Source organism: Cricetulus griseus, assembly GCF_003668045.3.
Source record: "Cricetulus griseus strain 17A/GY chromosome 1 unlocalized genomic scaffold, alternate assembly CriGri-PICRH-1.0 chr1_1, whole genome shotgun sequence".
Taxonomy (NCBI): Eukaryota; Metazoa; Chordata; class Mammalia; order Rodentia; family Cricetidae; genus Cricetulus; species Cricetulus griseus.
The window spans coordinates 49,002,117-49,008,259 of NW_023276807.1; the positions used below are offsets into that span (position 1 = coordinate 49,002,117).

Here is a 6,143-nt window from a genome sequence, read left to right on the forward strand (position 1 = left end):
TCCCTAGGGGTTTTGAACTAGTTCTTATGTGTTAGATGCAGACGCTAAAAGGTCTTGGTTGCCTTGTTTCCTCCAGGTGAGAGGAGATCAGCACAGAGATGTAGCAACAGAAGGTCTGGACCATTTCTCAGTCAGCTTCATGTCTTGCCCAGGCCCTGCTCACTCATCCATCTGTATTCTAGTTTGTTTGTTTCATTGTCGGATGACTCTGTGCACCAAGTATGTCTTGATTTTTCTGTAAATTTGAAGTATTTTGACTTGTATTTTTCTTGCTTGTGATAAAGGGATCTGAGACTCTGGGATTTCACTGGTATCATCTTTGATCATGCCAGCCTAGAGTTGAAGACAGCATCCCCACTGCCCATCTCTAAACTCCTGACACACTTCTGCCCTGCCCCTGAGAGCTCTAGGTTTGCATCCCTCGCTTTATCTCAGAAGCTCCTCTATATCTTCTTGCTTTAACTGCATCACTGCTCTGCCTGAGGACTCTGCTACCCTTCAACCTGTTCAAGGAGAAACTCTTGTCTCCCTCTTCCCTCCCAACAACACTGTCTCTGTGCCCTCCGGAGGGAAACGTCCTGCTGCCTACTGACATTTGCAAACCTTGAAACCCCTCTCCTTCTTGATGTCTGAGCTCTGACTTTCACACCACAGACTATGCAACCCACTTTCTCTCCTTGTCACTTAAAGGTTTTAGTACAGGATTGGTGTCACTGTATCCAGACACTGATGCTATTGTCATTCTTGAGAATGTCTGATCTGATGGTGATTGCAGTAGCTGATCCCTCTGTTTCTGGAAGCTTGTTCCTTCAAGTTTTTCCCCATCCTTTTCTGCCCCCCCCCCATTCCTGGTACTGTCCCCTCAGCTCATTTGTACTGGCACAATCTAATTAAAAGTGTTCTACTCTCTAGGTATTGCCGTCTGCTTGGGACCTGAATAGTGAATGGTTCCTCCCCTCACCTCAACACAGGTCTCTGCCCTGCAACCCAGACCTGTGAATGCAACCTTATTTGGGGAAGTATCTTTGTAATGCGACTTAAAGACCTTGAGAAGAGGTCACGCTGGATGGTGAGGCTGGGCCCAAAACCTACATAAAAGAAAATAGAGGAGAATGTAAGACTATGGATGTCAACACAAGAGAAATTGGAGTGAGGAGGTCCCAAGCCAAGAAAACTCCAAGAGACCAACAAGACAAGGAAGTGAGCTTTTGTTTAGAGAGAAGCTAACAGACACCTTGATTTTGGTCTGGCCTCTAGCACTGTGAGAGAATGAACTCTGGTGGTCTTGAGCCAGGCTGTAGGTGGTGATCTTGTTTCTCAGCCATGCTGAAGTAATCCATCCCACTCAGCCCATTGTCACCTCATTTCTCTGCAAGCCCCAAATCTGGCTCAAGTTCTGTTTCTCACCACCACTCATGTAGCTCGGGAGGGCTGGAGAAGAACTCTTCCTGGATCAAATGAGCTTACTCCTAGGTCCCAGGCTTGGCCTTTCCGATCATCCCCTACCTCCAGCCACAGCCCATCTTTCTCAACCCTGCAGCTGCAGTCTGACCTCTCAAAACTATGTGACACTCTGTTACTCTTCCTTTCAAAGCCTTCCGGCAGCTTTCATCTCCCCCAAAGACCTTGCCAAATCCTTGTCCTGGACCACCAGGCTCTCTGGCCTCTACCCCAGCTTATCTCTGCCACTGTTCAGTACCCCAGCTCCAGTCATCCGGCCGCTTGACTCTTCACATCCCACGTGGAACATTCTGCATCTCTGCTTCTGCCTACAGCCCTCTTCCCTCTGGCTCCCACACTTCCTTCTGGCCTCTGCCTATTTCCCCTCCCACCATTTCCTTTCTCTCCCTCAACCAATTCATATGTACCCAACAACCTGGTTAGCATGAGAACATGGCATTCTGTTGGTGCTTTGTAAGTCTCACTTGGATGAATGAACAAATAAACCAATGAATGAATGAGAAACCAAAGGAAGTGAATCATGGTGTCTGACCCTTAAGATAAATACCAAAGGAGACCACTTAGTTTCTATTATGTAGACTCTAGGTGGGATTTCCTCCATGGTATGACCAGTCCTACATATCCAGAGGCTTGTGGCAGATGTGGCCTTAGTAATGAGTCACTGGCTCTCTCATGTCCCAAGTCTCCTCCCTTCCAGAGTTCATTGCCCTAGTGATGAGACAAGACATCTTTCATTTAACTCTACATCAGCCTGGCTGAGAACAATAAACAGATTTCTAGTCCCCATTACTGGTACAAGTTAAGGGAAAAAAAAAATCAAATTGAAGACAACAGGAGAGCGTGATTAGGAGAAAACACTTCACTATGTCCCATAAGAATATACAGCGCAGAAATGTGCAAGAGTTAGGGAGGGGAAGGAGATGTAATATCCATGTAAAGAAAACCGCTGCTTTATTTCCAAGATCAGTTGTTACCTTTTAGAAGATTTCTTCTTCTTATTTTCTTCATATGTATGTATGTGTCTGTGTGAACGAATGCCACATGTATGTGGAAGCTCTCAGAGGCTAGGAGAGGTCATAGATTCCTTGGCACTGGAGTTGCAAGTAGTTGTTGAGCTGCCTGTGGGTGCTGGGAGCCAAGCTCAGGTCCTTTGGATTAGCAGCTACAGTCCTTACTTTTTAAAGTTTTGTGCTTGTTAATGTCATGTCAGGATTATCAAATACCTGAGCCAACTAACTTTTAAAGACGGAAGGTTTATGTGTCCTTTGGTTCTGCCAGTCCTAGTCCAACATTAGATGGCCCCACTGCTTTGGACTCTGACAAGGTCAGCAAAGCATTATAGAAACAGTGGGTGGAGCCAGCTGCTTACATCCTAAATCAAGAAACAGAGAGGGCAGATTTGGGTGACCAAATCCCTCCAAGGCCCTGCCACCAATGACTTAAGGAACTTGTGCTAGGCCTCTATAGGTCCCATTTACTTTGCAGCAGTGGAACCGTGGGGACCAAAGCTTTAACACTTTTGAAGAATAGTCATTTAAACCATAACGGTTTTATTTCCTGGGCCTAATTTGCTAAGTTTTTGTGTATTTTAATGTCACCTTCATCTCTGTGGGGGGTGACCAGTGCCTCCATACTTCTTATGAGGTCTGCTGAGTGGAGTTTCCAATGTGTTCATGTTAGATGAGGAGACACTCCATGAATCTCTGTGAAAACCTTTAACTATGAAAATCAGAGCCTGAAAGATGTTCAAATAACCAGGACACTTCTAAGTGCCTACGACAATTAATTGTCAGGGCATTTTAGCATTCCTCTTACTGCCTTCTTCACAAGTCTCTGTCCCAATAAATATTTGGATATGGAAACTTGCCTTCACAGATGCCCTAGTTAAATTTGAATACAAACATGCAACAGCGAGCTTGGGGATTTGGTTGGGAAAGAGACACCCGCCATCTTGAGGGAGGAAATGCCTCTAATTTTTTTTCCAAAGGAGAGCAAGAGTTCTGAGGAGCTTTCTTCAGCAGGATCTCCCGCCTTGTGATGAAGCACCAGGCTTCAGGGACTACAGTGAGAGATGGTGTCTGAATGCTGGGGGGCACATCAGGAGGTGTTAGAGTCGGCAGGGGGCCAAGCAAAGAACATCTCTATTCTCTCAACAGTCACATAGTAGTATGGGATACTTCCAGCATGATGGCTGACATCTGGCAGGCATTCTTCCCTGGGAGTTACTTTCTAGGGAACTGTCCTCACCACTGTAGCTCTGAATTAATGTGCTTTCTTTGAATATGCATCCCCTGGGTAAGACATGGACCCTTCACAGTCTAATTAATTGCACAGTGCTGACACAGGTGGGCCAAGACTCCCCCTCACCAACTGTATTCAAGAGATGCAAGCTAAGTAAACAGAAGCCACATCTCCTCAGGAGTCAATCAGACTATTAAAGTCAAAAACAGCAAGGCATTGTATAAATTTAACTAAGCCAAAGGAAAAATCCTCCTGGGTTCTCTGCCAAAATATTTTTAATCAGAAACACAAAAAGTATATTTTAAGAAGGAAGAAAATATAAATAATTTATGAAAAGCATCTTTGTTTGGTCAGAGATAATGTTTGTATCTTTCTATAATGTTGAAAATAGCATAAGAGCTCTCTTTCACCAAGGAATGGAAATTTCCATTCTAGAATTTGATGTGGGTAGAAGTTACATATTCTGAGACCATGGCCTCCACCCAAGAGTTCTCATATTTCCTGTGGCTCAGAATATAAGGACACAAGTTGAACATCTGTCTTAGGGTTTCTATTGCTGTAAAGAGACACCATTTGTGGCACATGCCTTTAATCCCAGTAGTTGGTGTTCCATTTTTCTGTGAAAGTCAGATATGCCAAGATTTGAAGCTGACCTTTGATACTACCTTTTTACCAACCACAGGAAAGAAAAGTGGTAAAATCAAGTCTGCTTACAAGAGGGAGTGTATAAACCTTGGCTGTGATGTTGACTTTGATTTTGCTTGACCTGCTATCCATGGCTCAGCTGTCATTGGTTACAAGGGCTGGCTTGCTGGGTACCAGATGACCTTTGACAGTGCCAAGTCAAAACTGACTAGGAGTAACTTTGCAGTGGACTACAGGACTGGGGACTCCAGCTACACACTAATGTCAATAATGGGACAGAATTTGGAGGATCAATTTATCAGAAAGTATGTGATTTTGACACTTCAGTAAATCTTGCTTGGACATCAGGTACCAACTGCACTTGTTTTGGCATTGCAACTAAATGCCTGTTGGATCCTACAGCTTCCATTTCTGCAAAGGTCAACAACTCTAATTGGAGTGGGCTATACTCAGACTCTGAGGCCTGTTGTGAAGCTTACACTGTCTGCTCTGGTAGATGGGAAGAGTTTTAATGCTGGAGGCCACAAATTTGGGCTTGCCTTGGAACTGGAGGCTTAATCCAGTTGAAAGAAACCTCTGGGAACGGATATCAGACGATTTGACTTTAATATATTTCCATGTGACCAGCAGGCTCCCCCTTCCCAGAAGGTGATCAAATCAAAGGGTGATTAACAAGAGCTGTATTTTAAATATTTAGATAGTTTCTTGTTGGCTGGTTTCTAGTTATCAGTGCTGTTGTGGTGCAGTCACCTATACATTATTTAAATGTATTTAACTGTTAAATGTGCTACCCACCAATGATGAAATAGACGCTTATGAAACCCGTGCCATGGTGTGCATGTTTGTTTTATGTTCTTTTAATATTGACTATTGTACTGAGTGAGATGGATCAGTGGATGTTTTAAGATGAGGTAAAAGATGTTTTTGTTATATTTAGCCATCATTAGAATTACTTTGGTAATTCCAAACATGACAAATTATGAATAAAACAAGTGTACATAACTAATGACTCCACGTATATAATTGGCCAGCCAGGGTCTAACCTTGGTAAATACATTCTTCTGATGAGCATTTGCTCTTTACCTAAATCTGTGCAACCAATTCCTGTGTCCTTAGTGTAATTCCACGAGGTTTTTGAGACTACAATAAAATCAGAGGATACATACTTAAAAAAGAAAAATTCCAGCACTTAGGAGGCAGAGGCAGGAGGATCTCTGTGCATTCAAGACCAGCCTGGTCTACAGAGTGAGTTCCAGGACAGGCTCCAAAACAATACTGAGAAACCTTGTCTCGAAAAAAACAATAGCTGTAGGGAAACACCATAACCTCACCTCCTAAGGGCTGGCTACAAGTGTGCCTGACCACGCCCGTCAGGGTGTGGTCAAGGTATTACGATGAATAACTAATGCATAGCCTGTAAGGTCAGGATATCTTTTAATAGGTAAATGCCAACTAACAGGAAGCCAGAGCGTGCCAAAGCAGCAAGAAAAGAGAGCTACCATGTCCCTTTAATCCTCTCACATGTCACCCTGACATCACCTTGACAACACTCTGATGGGTGTGGTCGGACACAACTGTAGCCAGCCCTTAGGAGGTGTGGTTATGGTGTCTCCCTAAAAACAACAAAATAATAAATAAAAAAAAAGGAAAACATTTTATCGGGGTCAGTTTAGAGGTTTAGTCTATGGTGGCATGCAGGCAGATATAGCGCTAGAGAAGTAGCTATGAGTTCTACATCTTGATCTGCAGGCGACAGGAAGTGAATTGGCTTGAGCTTGTGAAACCTCAATCCCACC

General features: G+C 43.8%; 1 pseudogene; it reads left to right on the forward strand.

The window, feature by feature from the left end:
* Positions 1–4,264: 4,264 nt before the first annotated feature.
* Positions 4,265–5,264, forward strand: LOC100774165 (annotated as a pseudogene).
* Positions 5,265–6,143: the final 879 nt, after the last annotated feature.